We start from the raw sequence: 17,382 nt of genomic DNA, 5'->3' as shown, positions 1-17,382 counted from the left end.
CAGGGGTTCTCTCCGGCCCCTGCACTGCCCCCGCGGCGCGTTTTGTTTCCAGACCCCGGAGCCCCCTGAACAATAATGCCATCGCCATGGCGGGCTCACCTGGTGCTGCGCCGCCTGCTCCGGGCGCCCGGTGCCCTCGGCGCGCCGCTCCCGGGGCGCAGGTTCGGCCCGCGCGGCGCCGGTGCCGGGCAGGACTCTTTGCCTTTCTTTGGGTTCTATCGGTGCTTGTCAATGGCGGCAAGCGGCAGTTCTCCGGGCCGCGGATAGTAGCGGGGGGAGGAGGAGGAGGGAGAAGGGATTGCTCCTTCTCCACATAACCACCTCTAGGAGGAGTCGCTCAGCCTCATCCCCCGCCAGCCCAGGCTCCGCGACGGGTCCGGGGCTTTCGGTGGGGCTTGATGAGCTATTGTCCTTCAGGAGCATTAATGATGAAACCGCGCGGCCTCCGCGTCGCCCGCGGATCTGCTGGATGCGCTGAGGGCCACTTGCTAAGATGAGGCTTTCCCCAGGGCTGGGGACCGAAGCACTACGGTCACGATCCGGAGTCTCCCGTTTGCGGAATCCACCTTTGGTGGAAGAAGGCGGCGTGGGCGTTCATCGGGCAGTTCTGGGGAGAGTCTTGGAAGGTGAAAGCCGAAAATGCCACCTTCGATGCTCTCTCCTGTCCTCAGATAATGACAAATACTGTACATTAACGTTCGTGTGTACCACTGGGGCTGTAGCAAAGGGTAGCCACAGCCACAAGAACTGAGAACGTGTATCCATGCCTGTTGGCTTTTTATAAATTAAGACCAATTTAGATTCCAGCGTTGCATAATATTTGGAGTAGCAGATGTATGTTTTGGAGGGTAGGACTGTGTGCCTGGACATCCTTTTTAATTCGGTTGCTTGGTAGTGTGTTAATTTGTAATATCCCAGCAGCTATTGATTAGCACGAGGCTATTGTCTTAAGGACCAAAGGTTATTAGTTTCTAGAAAATGCATTTTTATGGGGATGGGGTGGACAATATTAGTGTGATAATGGATTAGTAGTTGCTCTGTTCTACTGGTAGCCAGGGCTGTCCTTTGTAACTGGAGATGTTGGTCAGGACTCCATGGTTGGGGGTGAATCAAAGCAATGTGTTTATTTCATGGGGAAATGTTCACTTGCTATGGGCCATCCATGCTTTCTCTGATTTCTCCCTGATGAGGCAAAGGGTTGTGAGAGGCAAAATTTTGACCTCTTTAAAAAAGAGAACCCCGGTTCTCCAGCAGTGGTCAAATGGACGCTTTTCAAAGCCTTCCCCATTTGGTAATACTGTGTGTATTTGGCCCCGTAAACTTGTAAATGTTTAGGCAAAGGGAAACGTTAGGGTGACTGAGAGCCTCCAATTGCCTGAATGGGAAAGAACCCAAAGCAAGAATCCACTGCTCTCTGGATTTATAGTAGTCAGTTGAGGCTGTTGATGGAATTAGTAGATAGCGTTTTAGACTATCTGCATTTTAAACAAGTGTTTTGCTGAGAAATCTGCGACTTCCCAGAAGATCATGCATGTGTCATAAAGGCATAAACAAATCTCCGTTTGTTTGAATCTCATATGGCTTCTCAAACTCTTCTGGAAACCATGGTCTCAGTTTATTGGGGGCTTCCTTACTCTTCTTTTTACCCCGTTTACCCTCTCTATGTAGGATTTTACTGTTCTTTGTCTTTGAAGGTACTCTCCAGGTCAGAAATTTAGGATAAAGTCTGCGTTTCCCAAGACATATATTCAAAGGGTTTCAAATGATCCCTTGGGGCATCTCAAGTGGTTTCGATTTCCCTGTTCTAGAGGAAGTGCCTATATCCCTTCTTCTATAGATTTCTGGTGTCCACTCTTGATCAGAAATAACCTTCAGGCCAACATTCAGAAGGGTTCAGGAAGGAGCCCCTGGGAATGCTTGAAAAATACTCCTACCCTGTGACCCACTCAGCCAGGCTGACTGAGATATAGTTGAATAATTCATCAATATATATTAGATTCACATTCTCCCTGTAACTTCGCAATAAAAATGGTACACGTGGTCATTTTTATGTGCATTTTATGTAACTCATTTCATCCTAACATTTTGTTATGTGCTATCCTGAGAAAAAGGCTGGGTCTAAGAATTTACCAGGCAACGTTCTCCCATTTCCTACTGGTTGTTTTCTTCCAATAGATGATGTAGTTGCAACTCAGAGAGTCAAGGGGAATGCCAGCTTCATAAGGCTCTTGTTTTTTGAATAGAAGGGATCGTAGAGTTCACCTGCCTTTATGTTATGGGCAGACATTTGATATTCAAATGGGTGACGTGACTTGGTCAAGGCCATGTGGGGGAAACTTCGGGGCACTTCCAGATACCCAGCCTAAAGCAATTTCCGCCGACTCCAGACTTCTGAGGATGTAGAGGAACCGCTATGCAACCTAATGTGCAGACCTAGCTAAGTTATATATGTTATTGGGCATCTGACACATGCCCCAAAATTTCACCCAGATAATATTGTGTAGTTAAAATACATTGAAAATAGCATAATTATTAATTCACCAGTAACTGTGAGTTCTGCAGTGGCCAATAGCTCAGGGAATCTCAGACAAGGAGAATAATAAAGCGATAATGAGAGTTTGCACTTACTGACTGCTTGCTATGTGCACTGTTGTTTTACATCTACCAACTCGCTCCTCGCAACAACGCTCTGGGTTGGGCACTATTTCCTTCTCTGTACAGATGGAGACACGGAGGCAGAGAGTGGATGAGAAACTTGCCCACAGTTATGGAGTTGGGAGATGACGGATTCATGCTGTTAATTCCTGTGCTAATAATCTGGTGATAAGGATGTGTGCATCCATTTTAAGCAAAGAAGTTTTGTGATTGGTCACAGGATGGAAAGTCCCTTGACCGTTCCCAATACATGTCCTCAAGGAGTCAGCGAAAAGCCTCAGTACAGGAGGTTTGGTTGATTACCACTGCACTGAAAACATTTTCTTAACCTTCGACCTGTATGTGTGCATAATGTTATGAAGACATGGATTGATTGCGAGTTGACTCCGTTAGCGACAAGGATGTCTGGCAAACATTTTATTGAGGTGCAGGATGAACTGCTTCTCCACTTAGGGACAGGCATGTAGCATGCTTTAGAGATGAAAAAAAAAAAAAAAAAGAAAGAAAGAAAGAAAGAAAGAAAGAAAGAAAGAAAGAAAGAAAAGGAAAAAGAAAAAAAAAGACGCAGCCATGCAACTGGGATCATCTTCTATTGAGTCTACGTGTCATTCATTCACAAAATCTTCCATTTTAAGAATAGCTTCATTGATTCTGGCCCCCCCAAACCATTTAACTTTCTCATGATCCCAATTTATGATGTTGTGTGAATTGAGTGGGTGTTTATTTTCCATAGTTCGTTCTCATCTAGTTCATGACATCGATTACAATTTGTGATCGTTTTAGCCTTCTGGGATCTTGGTATGCAATTACCATATTAATTTCCTGACCCTCGCCCCTTCCAGAAGTCATGCAGGTATGTATTTATATCTGACCTACGTGACTATATGGGTATAAGATTTATATATCCAGAATAATTTCATCTGAGAATTTCTGATCTCCTTTGAAGTAACTTGAGCTTCCCTGGGAGTGTCATGGAAACAGATGGAAATCATTGGTTTAAGCTCTTCTTTGAATGTAAGTTAGGCAATTCTAGATGCCGTATTAATTCCATTAAGACGCCAACTGGCATAACTCTAAATAGCAACGTGGAGGCCTGAGGTTATGAGTGTAGACAGAGCGCCAGGCTGAAAAGCACCCCACTATTCCAGGAAGCAAATACAGCTTTTAAATGTACCCTCTAGCTTGAAAAATTCCAGGCAATCTGATTTAAAATTTTTTATTGGATAGAAATATGCAAAGTCTTCCCTGATGTTATAGCTCGAACACTGAACATGTGATTAACATTTAATTAAACATTTGATATCCTTGATCAAAACTGGCGGCTTTAGGATCTTAATCACTTATGAAAGGGAATGATGTCTTTAAAAAAAACACATAGGCAATTATTATGCCAACAAAGCCTATTCTTTTTTTTTTTTTTTTTAATTTTTTTTTTTTTTTCAACGTTTATTTATTTTTGGGACAGAGAGAGACAGAGCATGAACAGGGGAGGGGCAGAGAGAGAGGCAGACACAGAATCGGAAACAGGCTCCAGGCTCTGAGCCATCAGCCCAGAGCCCGACGTGGGGCTCGAACTCACGGACCGCGAGATCGTGACCTGGCTGAAGTCGGACGCTTAACCGACTGCGCCACCCAGGCGCCCCCAAAGCCTATTCTTAGTAGCTCTGGTTAAAATGAACATCTTTGTCTCCAATCAAAAGAGACATCTTAACAGTCCAGGTTTTTTTTGTTTTTGTTTTTGTTTTTTTTTAAACAGCAACAAAATATGTCCTTTTGGATACTAAGTCCTGACCATTTGGTTCTGGGAAAGGGGATTTACATGAGTGAGTATGTGTGAGTGTGTAGATGAGTATCTATGTAGATACATCTGTATATGAATTTATAAATGTCTGGTGTGCGTCTTACGTGTGCGTATGTTGCAAGGCGGGTCGTGACAGAGACAGCGGTGGGCTCAGCGAAGGGTGATACTTGGATTTTAAAGAATCTACCAAATGTTTAGCACTTAACTGGTGACTACATTGTAAAAGAAGATTTAATGTTTCAGGTTTTTAAGAGAAATACACCGTCAGCCCCGATTATGCAGAGTTGTGGTTAGGAAAATAAGGCACGAGGTGTCATTATTAATGGAAACAGAACGCGGAGCTGAGGGGAGCGTGCCAGTTCGTATCTTGCTCTGTTCAGTGCCAGAGCTCCCTGGGAGATCATCCCGTTACCCCCAGGCAGAGCTCTTTGCCACAATTGGGATGGGAAATGGCAGCACGCATCTAGAGACGTTGGACCTTAGCATCTGTGTTGGGAGATCGGAGCAATGTGGCCTCACACCCAAACAAAATTGCTCTTTCCAGTTTAGACCCATTCTAGAGAATGGGGGCACAGATTTTCCAAATCCACAAAAGCAGAATACCATAGTAAAACTATAATTTATTTATACAAATGGTGTGTTTTTACAAAGGCCATCTGTCAGTTGACTCTCTGATCTAAAACAAATCTGTTTGTTCCCCAAAAGAAATAACATGTCTGTTGAAAAAGGATTTATGGACGACAGGCTGCCCAATCCACCAGCCATTGGTATAATAGGAACTATTTATGATATATTTACTTCTACAGGAGTGCTGTGAGTGGAAACTATTACTTGTAAAGTATGGTAATTAATTTTTCATTACCTCAAAGCCAAGAAATGGAGCCCAGTTGCATTTATTAAGATGACTGCATGAAAAACATGTTTCTTCTGGAAAAAAAAAAATCCAAATAAAAGCGTTCAGAGAGCTTTGGCAATGTGGTAGCTCACTGCCCTGATGGGTGCTGGTGGGGCCATGGGCTTGGACTCGAGCATTGGATTTGTTTTTGGAGGACAAGAGGCCAGATCATTATTGAATGACGCTGGCCGCTTGATCTCTAGGTACCACTGAGAGCCCTTACTGGAAATTAGATGTTGCTAGTAATACCAAATAGAAAAAAGACTCTAGGCTGGGAGAGAGAGCAACAGAAGAGGAGGGAAGGCCCCCTGTCCCCATCCCCTGTACACAAAGGGGACAGTCAAGTAAATATTTATTAATATTTATTACTGAATGGAATCTAACATTTTTAAAATATGAACTCTTTGCAAGACTCCATGCCAGGTCAAATGAGAGGTACAAAGAGGCATCTTCTCTCAGGAAGCTTGCCGTTTATCTGATAACTGAGGGCATGGTGACAGGTGCAGAAATCACCTCGAAATTATCAGTGAAAAATTGTTAAGAGTTAGGAGTTACCTCGTCACTGAACACCTTTCTTGAGTGAATACCGATTTCTACATTTTGGTTTTCCAAAGCGTTCTTAAAACGAGCTAAACCAGGCTTTCCCCCAAGTGTTTATTTTATTTACTTTTATTTTTTGGTTTTCAAACATTTTGAGAGTAGGTAATCGTTGAATAAAACCACAAGGTATACAGGTGAACAATCCACAAGGTCCTTTCCCTTGTCTCCCCCAGGCAGCCGGTTGTCCTCTTTAAGGGCGCCAAAGTTACGTTCCTTCGGTGTCCTTCCAAGCACGTACTTTCCTCCCTGTTGGTGGACAGAGGTCTTGTCTGTCTTCCCTGGGCTCTGGAAGAGTCTTAGCGTTCAATGCTTCAGGGGACAGACGCTAAGCACATCCCCTCCTCTCTGCTGAGGTCTCAGGCAGAAGAGTGGATGTAGAGGCTCAGAGGCAAGATCCTGGTGAAGGTATAGGTTCCGGATGTCCTGCCAGTGCCTCAAGGTGAAAGACCCTCACCTCCAGATCTAGGAAAGTCCTCACATGGCATAAGTCAAAGCCCAGGGACACAACTGGCACTGAATTGTGTTTCGTCTCTCAGGCTGGCCACCCAAAATCCCACCTCGGAAGATAAGAGGACCCTCCTTTTACTTCTTGATGGGTCCTTGGAGATGCCCAGATGCCGCTCAGCTTTGTTTCCCACAAACACCTCTCAGTGATGGAGCTAGAGCTCAAGTGGGCACTGCTCTAGACCCCCATTGTGTAGACAGGTCTCTCAGGATAGTTAGACTGAGTCTGCCCCCAAGCTCCACCCTGTAAAGGGCATCGGAAGTGATGAGATGGTTTTTTTTGTTGGGAACACATCCAAGGGCATATCTGCTTGGGACCTCTGCAGCCGGGGTCCACGGGCAGGGTCCCCTTCAGCTAGGGCTGCTAAGCTTCCCATCGGGAGGCTGGGTGTCAGCTCAGCCCTTGGGGGAACCCCAGGGTAGTGGCCAGGGCATAACACCGCCCTGGGTGCTGCATGGGCAGGAGGTTGATATAGCCAAGGCACTCTAGGACTTCAGAATAGTGTGGCCTGGAGCAGCTCTTGGCTTCCTACGGCCCTTTAACCATGGCATCCTCAGGTCTGGTTTTTGGGAACGCTCTTGCCTGCCCCTCCCCTCCCCTTTGTAGAGGAAATCCTGTGTCCATTCCTGGGCCTCAACACACCATTCCTTGCCTCACCTAATTATTCCTTCCATTTCAGGTGGGCTGGGAAGGAGTATCCAAGGCAAGAGGGGAGGGAGCTCATGCTAAAGGAGACTCAATCACTCACACCTTTGCTATTCATAGAGGTTTCTCTCTCAATTTCTTTCTTTCTTCCTTCCCTCCCTCCCCTTTGATACTCTTAGCTTGGGTTCTTGGGCACTTCTAAGTCCATCAGGAGCTGTTAGGTTCTTGGAAGAACCCTGGAATGTTCTGGAATGTTTTGTGTGAATGTGCATTTCTTTGGAGAGGATCCATCTTACGTTGATGGCGGGATCTCAGAGAGATTCCTCCATCCCCCAAAGCTAGCTAATGCTGACTCAGTTTTTTCATCTTGCCCCAGGGCCGGCTGAGCACTGATTCCATTGTTATGAGGAAACTTCATTCCTCCCTTTATAGCAGAGATTGACAAACTTATTCTGCAACTGGCCAGATAGTAAAATATTTTAGGCTTCTGTGCCAAGAGACAACATGGAAGTCAATGTAGGTACTTATATAACAAGAGGGAAAAGAAATTTCCATAACATTAAAAAATTTTTTTTTTTAAATTTTTTAATGTTTATTTAAAAAGAGAGAGAGAGAGAGAGGTGCAGAAAGAAAGGGAGACACAGAACTCCAAGCAGGTTCCAGGCTCTGAGCTGTCAGCCCAGACCCTGATGCGGGGCTTGAACTCATGGACTCACGGATCATGAGATCATGACCTGAGCCGAAGTCGGCAGCCCAACGGACTGAGACACCCAGGCGCCCCCATAACATATTTATTAATAAAATTTTGACTATAAGAACAGTACATTTTTTTTTGTAATACAGGTTTATAAACGAAAGAACAGAATTCTATTTTAAGGGTGACAGCATTTCTCATAGTAGGGGTTCGAAGTTCGCGTTTGCTGTCATCAAAACCGATTGCAAATGTTCATCTGTTAATGTACTAATGACTAATCCACTGCATGTGTTCAAACTGCCATATTTAACTGGAGGAGATCCTTCATTATGTGTAGAAGAAATTTCTTTTTCACGTAAGGGAAACAAATGGCTCAGAGATGGTCACGGGTGGAAGAAGAAACTCATCTGTCGGGCAAGTAGATGAACTGTGGACACACCCCCAGACTTCCAACTTTTAAAATTAAATTAAATTAAATTAAATTAAATTTTATGTTATTTTATTTATTTTATTTTATTTGTGTCCACATCATTCATGGAAGGAAGAATGAATGTAGAGATTAGAGATTTGATTCCAGTCCTAGTTCTTCCATTGTGTGACCTTGGGCAAATGAGAGAATCGCTTTGAGTCTAGTTTTCTCATCTAGAAAATGGTAATAGCAGTTAAAATTGAGGTTTTGGTGGTTTCTTTTTTTTTTTTTTTAACCAAATTTTGCTTTTGTAATCGTGTCTTTAAATATTTGGTTTAGGGGCACGTCGGTGGTTCAGTTGGTTGAGCGTCCGACTCTTGATTTCAACTCAGGTCATCGTCTCACGGTCATGAGATCGAGCCTTCGTTCAGCAAGGAACCCACTTAAGATTCTCTCCCTCTCCTTCTGTCCCTCCCCTGCGTTGCAAGCATGTTCTCTCTCTCTCTCAAAAAAAACTTTTTTTTGGTTAAAATGAACCTAAAATGAATCTTTAAAATGAGTATTACCTAATAGATAAGCTTAATGTATTATAATATCAATAGCTTTTATTTATTGAACCCCTTCCATGTGCCCGGGACTGCCCTGCACTTCAATAATGGTAATAATGTTAGTAATAATCAACCTGATTTCATGCTTACGATGTGCCATGTACTACACTAACTGCTTTGTATGTACGAGCTCATATATTCCTTATAATAACCACTTATGACAATTCCATTACCAGCCCACTTTATAGATGAAGTCAAGTAAGGTTTCAGCGGTGCCACAACTTGCCTAAGGCAGCCCATCTCTCCACAAACTCTGAAGTCTTTGCTTTTTTCTCATTTCTTTCTGTCTTTTCATAAAATGTTGTATCTGTTTTTTTTTTTTTTTTTTTTTTTTTTTTTAAGTAAGCTCTACACTCAAGGCAGGGCTTGAATTCATGACCCGGAACTCAAGAGTCAGGTGCTCTGTCAACGGAGCCAGACAGGCGCCCCCTATGTTCGATTTTTAAATGAAAAATTAAAACAAGCAGGTAAGATTAGAGAACCACAATTGGACCTAAGCAAGACTTGCCTCTACCTTGAAACTTACCGTTTTGAACCCAAGGCCACAATACGGTTTAGAGTCACGGAAGGGGGGGCGCCTGGGTGACTCAGTCAGTTGGGTGTCCGACTTCGGCTCAGGTCACGATCTCACGGTTCGTGATTTGAGCCCCGCGTAGGGCTCTGTGCTGACAGCTCAGAGCCTGGAACCTGCTTCCGAGTCTGTGTCTCCTTCTCTCTCTGCCCCTCCCCTGCTCATGCTCTCTCTCTCTCTCTCAAAAATAAATAAACATTAAAAAAAAATTAAAAAAAAAAAGAATCACGGAAGGGGACATGGGGTTTATCCAGTCTAACCTCCCGTCCAGCGTAGGAATTCCCTCTTTGACCGCCTGGGCAGACAGTCACTCGGCCTCTGTTCTAACACCTCAGTGGCTGAACGTTTACTGCTGTATTAGGCTGTCTGTGCCACCGTTCAAGAATCTCAACAATGCGGCCAACTGAGCCACCCAGGCGCCCCTAGACCAAATATTTAAAGACATAATTAACAAAGACTCAAGCCCTGCAGATGCTTTTGCAATGCTAAAGCCATCGAGTGCTGGCCCATCTCTTTCTGGCTCTGGTCTCCCTCCCTTCCCGTTTCCTCCAACCCCTTTGGTAGAGGATTTCATGAAACTGGCTTTCGAGTGGAGTGAGGACGGCTATGTGGGATTTCAGCGGGTGGAGCTGAAGGGCAGGGGATCAGAGGAAGGCTGCAGGTGGGCCAGGTGGGGTGTGGCCCGTGTCCCAGCTTGGTGGATCGTTGGGTGTTCTCGAACAGCTTAACCAATTCTCCGGAATTGGCGGTGGAGGCCCTAACACAGGGAGCCTTGGACACAAGGGTGAGGGCTTCGTCTTGCTGTGGTAAGCAGTGAGATCTTGGAGCTTCTTACAGATAGGGGAGTGGACAGGCTGAGAGCCGTGCTTTGGGGATGTCCCACCCTACCACCCACCCCCGACAACCGCAATGAATGGCCTGGCGAGGAGACTCTGGAGTAGAGACAGGTCCTTCCCAACCCGCTGTAGCGGGTGCCCCTGGTTCTTCTCATCCACAGGATCCTCTTTCTCTTTACACAGTAGAATTTTCTTTCCCCCTACCATATCACAGGACAAGTTATTACATTTTTAAATACTAAGGATGTACAGGGGCATCTGGGTGGCTCAGCTGGTTGAACGTCTGACTTCGGCTCAGGTCATGATCTCACGGTGTGTGAGTTCGAGCCCCCCATCGGGCTCTGTGCTGACAGCTCAGAACCTGGAGCCTGCTATGGATTCTGTCTCTCTCTCTCTCTCTCTGGCCCTCCCCCACTCACACTCTGTCTCTCTCTCCTTCAAAAATAAACATTAAAAAAAATAAATAAACATTTTTTTTTTTTAAGAAAGAAAGATACTTTTTAAATTTTTTTTTTTCAACGTTTATTTATTTTTGGGACAGAGAGAGACAGAGCATGAACGGGGGAGGGGCAGAGAGAGAGGGAGACACAGATTCGGAAACAGGCTCCAGGCTCTGAGCCATCAGCCCAGAGCCTGACGCGGGGCTCGAACTCGGACCACGAGATCGTGACCTGGCTGAAGTCGGACGCTTAACCGACTGCGCCACCCAGGCGCCCCTGAAAGATACTTTTTAAAGAGGCCTAGTCAGTAGACCCGCTGAGAATCTCCTGGGCTAGTCGCACGTGTGTGACCGGTAGGTGTGGAGTTCTCCATTCTCCTGATGAAATGATCTCACCTACAGCAGCCTGTCCGCGGAGCCCAGTTTTGTCAGAAGGACCGGTTCTCTTTCCAGCACGCCATGCCGCCCTTCTCCCCGGTGGCTCCTTTCCTTCATCCAGCTCCTCGGATGGGGGTATGCTCCCCTTGGCTCCGTGTTGATGCTCATGAAATGGAGTGCTCCCAAACAATAGGACGAGGGAGGAAGAAGAACCTTATTGGGAGCCAGAGGAGATGGTCACAATTAAGATCTTTAAGAACTTTCAAAAAGACGTCCCCGCAGAGTGGCGTTGACAGCTGCTGCTCGCCGAGATGAGAAGCTACTGGCGCAGAACCAGCCAGTTCTGAACAGCAGGGTTTCCCCGCTCTGCTGCAAAATGTTTCTTTCTCTCCGCGGTGGCTGCTGAAACGCAGGCCCGAGGAATCCCGCTTTAAATGTGCCATTGGGGACCCTGGGTTATTAAGGGTTATTGCTAGGGGTTCCTCTGTCTAAGGAGTGATTCCAGTTCTATATTATGCATGTTTGCGTTGGCTCCGAGGACTGCACGTGTGACTACAGAGCGGTGTGTGTGTTTGATCTGATAACCCGTGTGGTCATTTGTCATGAGAATGATGTTTACGTAATCCTAAGAAGCAACCGTTTGGGTATCAGGTGCTCTCACTTCCCCCCCTGGCCCCCCGCCCTTAGGATACATTCTGCAGACTAAGCCTCCCATGCCAATGTTTTTACTGTCCAAGCAGAATGAGTGCTCAGATGACCTTAGCTCACACGTACATACTCTCCAAATGGTTACGTGCATTAACGATTCAGTTGAATTAATTACCCCCCATGCCTCTCTTGGGACGATTGAAAAATTTCTTAGATTGCCCAAGGTTAGATACAAATCCCAATGTTTGAGTTCCGTCATCATGAAACAAATCCTGTGTGCCATCCCGCGTTCCTTTCCGCATTGGTAAACGTCTTTTAAAAAAAAGAAAAAAATCAACAAGCAAACGAGGCATCCTTTAAAAAAAAAAAGTGCACTGTAGTCCCTTTGCTAATCTTTTGAATGTGTGAGGTGTTGCCCTGGGAAATGCTAGGAGGCTGATGTTTTATGTGGCTAATCTTACTTGACTCAACCCTAGTCATTCACAAACAACAGATGTTCATGGTATATTTTTTCACTTTCCTGCTTGCTCTGTGAGCAATGAGGTTTATAGTAGGCTGGGCCTTTGTCAGGTCCTCAGATTTCTAGACAAACCTGGTATTTTCCTCTGGCTGATGTTTTCCTCCCTCAGGATGCAGTGTTCTGCTGAGGTTAGAGGTTTGTGGTAGCCTTCATTTAGGTTTGTTCTTGTTTCGGGGTACAAGTAATTCAGGCACGAGGTTTCTGCGCGATGAAGTTTGGAGGCACTCCGTGTTTCTGTCTGGAACGCCGAAAACGCAGAATCTTTCCACGGAATTTGTAAAGGCGCTAGGCCGTCTCCTTGTTCACCAACCAACCACAAGATCTTTTGGACAATGCCAGAGCCTTCCAGAGAAATCCCCAGGGTAGCCGATTGTCCACTGTGGCTTTGGAATAACTGTTCCTCATCCCGTGTCTCTCAGCCAAATATTATTATCCATTAGAATATCAGATTCAGAAACGTGACTTTAGCTGTCTTGAATTCAGTTCTGTGCGTGACAGTTTTGGAATGCCTACTCTTTACTAGGTTCTGATGGTCAGCACACGCCACAGTGCAATCTGGATAGGAAGGGGCAGGGCTGATGTAGTCGAAACAAGGAACCAAAGAGAGCAAAGCGAGGCCCAAGGTATGAATCCTATTCCTAACGGACAGTATATACAATTTGTGGAGTATTTCCATTCTAAGTATTTGGTGGCTTTATGTTTTTTTCCCGATTACAAAAGCAAATCCTATTTATTGCCAGCATTTCGGAAAGAATAGAAAAGTAGTCGTCATCTTTAATCTCCACATTCGTAAAATAACCGTCGCTAACACTTCATTTCACATCCTTCCTGTCTTTTCTCGAAGCATGTCTATAGTTCATAAAAAATTTATTTTATATTGTTTTTAAAAACTTTACGTTAGAAAATAAAACCTGTATTTAGAAAATGACCCAAAAGTATGGGTTCACTATCAGTTATCACGAGGTGAGCATTCTTGGAAGCGGTATCCAGTAAAGAAACAGAACTTTGCTGGGGCGCCTGGGTGGCTGAGTCGGTTAAGCGTCCGACTTTAGCTCAGGTCATGATCTCACGGTCCGTGAGTTCGAGCCCCGCGTCGGGCTCTGTGCTGACAGCTCAGAGCCTGGAGCCTGCTTCGGATTCTGTGTCTCCTTCTCTCTCTGCCCCTCCCCTGCTCACACTCTGGCTCTCTCTGTCTCTCAAAAAATAAATAAATGTTTAAAAAAAAAAAAAACAAACAGAACTTTGCCGACAGCCCCAGGAGTCCCCCCCATCACCCCATCACCATCTCCAACCCCTACTTGCTACAAAAGTAACCACTATTCTGGTTTTTATCACATATGACATTTTATCATTTATAACTTCTACATAGGGAATAAGCCCCATCTTATATTGTTACTATTTTCCCAAAAAGTGTCCATGATATCTTAAAGAGCTTTAAAAAAGTAAGACAAACACTTTTTTAAAAAGTTTATTCATTTATTTTTGAGAGGGGGGTGGAGAGAGTGAGAGAGAAGAGAGAGAGAGAGAGAGAGAGAGAGAGAGAGAGAATCCTAAGCAATCCTTGCTGTCAGCTCAGAACCTGACCCGGGGCTCGATCCCACGAACTGTGAGATCGTGACCTGAGCCGAAATCAAGAGTCGGACGCTTCCCCGACTGAGCCGCTCAGGTGCCCCGGAAAAACACTTTTCTGTTTATCTAAATATTTACCATTTCTGGTGCTCTTCACTCTTTTGTGTTGATCCAGATTTTTCCATCTTCTGCACTTGTCTTTCTGCCTGCAGGACTTCCTTTAACATCTCCCAAAGCGCATGTCTGCTTCAGTACAGTCTTGTAGCTTTTTTACGTTTGAAGAAATCTTTACTTTTGGCTTTGAAAGATTTTTTTTTTTTCTAGGATATTTTCTCTGTGATATTATAGGATGACAGAGTTTTGGTGTTGGCTTAGGACGTTAGAAATGTTGCCCCACTGGTCTCTGGCTTGCATTGTTTCCCTTCAGAAGTCGTTTGTATTGTTGCCTTTGTTCTTCTAGCTGTTTGTAAGATTTTATCTTTGTCGCTGGTTTTAAGCAATTTGGTTAAGACATGCTTCCGTGGTTTTCTTCTTGTTGCTTGTGTTTAGCTTTATGACGCTTCTTGGACCTATGGGTTTAATAATGTTGATAAAATTTGGAAAAACTTCAGCCGTTATTTCTTCAATTACTTTTCGCCTTCTCCCCCTGCTTCGCACCTCTAGGGGCTTTTATGCTGCGGGGAGTTACCCCACGGCTCACCCATGCTCTTGGGTTTTTTCAGTCTTTTCTCTATGTGCTTCATGTCGAATAGTTTCTGTTGCTATGTCTTGAAGCTCTTTTCGTTCTGCACTGTCTGATCTGCGGTTTTTCCTGTCCAGTGTGTTTTAAAAATCTCAGATGTTGCGGTTTTCATTTCTAGAAGTTCACCTGGGTCTTTATTGGGTCATATTTTCCTGTCCTTTTTCATGCCCGGTAGTGCTTTTCTATTTTATTTTATTTTATTTATTTATTTAAAAAAATTTTTAAATGTTTTTATTTATTTTTGAGACAGAGAGAGACAGAGCATGAGCAGGGGAGGGGCAGGGAGAGAGAGGGAGACACAAAATCCAAAGCAGGTTCCAGGCTCTGAGCTGTCAGCACAGAGCCCGACGCGGGGCTCGAACTCACAAACTGCGAGATCGTGACCTAAGCCAAAGTCTGACGCTTAACCGACTGAGCCACCCAGGCGCCCCTATTTTATTTTTCGAATGTTTATCTTTGGTAGAAACAGAGTCCAAGTAGGGGAGGGACAGAGGAGAGGGAGACATAGAATCTGAAGCAGGCTCCAGGCTCTGAGCTGTCAGCGCAGAGCCTGATGCGGGGCTTGAACTCACGAACTATGGGATCATGACCTGAACTGAAGTTGGATGCTCAACCGACTGAGCCACCCAGGCGCCCCTGGCCTCACTGTCTCATGCTTCATGGATAACAGGGTTTTCCCACTCTGTGGTGAGATCATGGATTTTTCCTGGTTCTGTGTGAGCTCCTTTTGAGTGTCTCTCCCCGCCACTCGCCCCCCCTCCCCCCCCACCAGATTTGGGTAGTTTCCTTATGTCCATCAGTCCTCAAGAGTGGCCTCCTCAGACTCCTGGAGCTCTCTCTGGGTGCTCCTCTCCTCCCCACTGGACTTCACCAAATGGCCTTCTTGAATTGCTAGCTTGGTCTGTTCCAGTCGGGACGGCTGTTAGGTTCCGCAGCTCTGCCTTCTGGGCCGGATAGTTCTCCAGGCAGGAGGCTGGGGCAATTGTGGGGCCCACCTTGTTCGTTTCCTCTCTTTCAGGGATCACTGTTCCGTGCAGCCGGATAGCCGAGGTCTAAAACCGGGCTTTTCTCTCTATTTTGTCTCCTCTTTTAGTTCTTCCAGGCAGGAGGGTAAATCTGGTCCCGGTTACACCATCCTGATCCGAAGCAGAAGGCCCTATCCCGACTTTTAAAGCGATTGCTTCCTTCTGCTACTTTGTAGTTTTGTCCCCCAAGCGCACCTCTCTTCTCACTGTGCTTCAGTCTTGCTCATTAAAAAATTATCAGACATCTTTCAAATCTCTTTTAATATACAGACTCCTTCTCCAGGCTTTTTTTCCCCCCTCTCATTTTATCTGGGGAAGGGCCGGACTCTTTGCCCAGGAGTGTCTCGTGCTGTGGATTTTGCTGATGGGTGTTCGCGGAACAGGCCAACACATGGCTTTAGCCTTCTGCATTTCCCACAAGTGGGCCGCAGATCCAGGGGTCTGATCTGACTTGAGTTAGGCGCCTTTGACAAGATTACAGGGCTGATCTCTTTCACCAGGAAGCACATCACGCCTGGTTGTCTCTCTTTCTGTGGTTGTTACATTAATGCTTAATGCCTACGTTTATTCATTCGTTGAGGATTGCAAAATGGTGATATTCTAATTCTTTAATTTCTTTTTCATTTTTTAGATGGAGTACCTTTATAAAGAGACACATATCCTCATTACTATTTGATTACCCGCGGTAGAGTTTATATGGGAAGGCCGAATAAATGATTCATTTAAGATAATGAATTGGTTTCATATCATTCTCTCGAGATGACCCATTAGTATTTTAAAAATCATTTAAATAACATTATTAACTCACTGATGGATGGGTTTTAATCAACTGTAATTATTATCCTTTTTGAAGCTTAAATTGTCCCATCTTTGGCTGGAGGGGGGGGCCCTTTAGGTTGGCACTCAGTCCCTTTTAACACCTTAGTAGCTTGGAAACTGCCTCGCTAGCTGGTGTGAGCAGATAGTCCAGGCTCATTTATACACGTTCTGCCCCAAACCAGGAGTAGCAACTTCCCCAAGAAGCTCTTGTCTCTTTCTGTGGAAAATGGTATTTCCAACGGTCTGAGTGTAGGCATGATCATGACTGTTGGGTGGGTCATCGTTTTCAAGCTTCCTGAGTGACCAGAGCTAAGATTTCATACGCGTGGACATTAAGAGATTTGGGGGGTGCCTGGGTGGCGCAGTCGGTTAAGCGTCCGACTTCAGCCAGGTCACGATCTCGCGGTCCGTGAGTTCGAGCCCCGCGTCGGGCTCTGGGCTGATGGCTCAGAGCCTGGAGCCTGTTTCCGATTCTGTGTCTCCCTCTCTCTCTGCCCCTCCCCCGTTCATGCTCTGTCTCTCTCTGTCCCAAAAATAAATAAACGTTGAAAAAAAAAATTAAAAAAAAAAAAAAAAAGAGATTTGGATCGTTTCCCAGCATCTCACGATTTCCTGCAGATTCTTCCAGTTCATAACCACAGGGTTGTGAAATTGGACGTCTTCTCCATTACACCTGTCTCTCCTCTCTTTTCCACCACGAATCCTGATTCTCAAGGGCACAAGAGATGATAGCATTAGAACATTTCACGATTACTCATGGACTTTATCCTTCACTCAAACAAGACACCTTCAGAAAAGTAACTATAAGGCTTCTACTGCCAGTGTTATTACTAAGAGTAGTGAAAATACTTTTTTGGGAGAGTCTCACCATTCCACCCCCATTTAAAAATAATGCACCGTATCTACCTTGTTCGAATGCCAACCACGGCATACTATAAAACTCTTTCCTTTAGGTCTCATTTAACGTTATTGTTACAAATAACTCCGTGTTTACCACTGGGCACCATTTCTTAGGTTAAATGT

General features: G+C 45.0%; 1 protein-coding gene across 1 annotated transcript in view; it reads right to left on the bottom strand.

Moving 5' to 3' along the window:
* LOC123576622 (core histone macro-H2A.2) overlaps window positions 1-730 on the bottom strand; it is a 59,941-nt gene extending 59,211 nt beyond the window's left edge. The window contains exon 1 of the mRNA XM_045437685.1: window positions 100-730. The gene's annotated coding sequence lies outside the window, so the exon portion shown is untranslated. The remainder of the gene's footprint in view (window positions 1-99) is intronic.
* Window positions 731-17,382: the final 16,652 nt, after the last annotated feature.

This window comes from Leopardus geoffroyi, chromosome D2, assembly GCF_018350155.1.
Source record: "Leopardus geoffroyi isolate Oge1 chromosome D2, O.geoffroyi_Oge1_pat1.0, whole genome shotgun sequence".
Lineage (NCBI taxonomy): Eukaryota > Metazoa > Chordata > Mammalia > Carnivora > Felidae > Leopardus > Leopardus geoffroyi.
The sequence above is the reverse complement of the archived record's forward strand: the minus strand, read 5'-3'. Positions and strand labels throughout refer to the sequence as shown.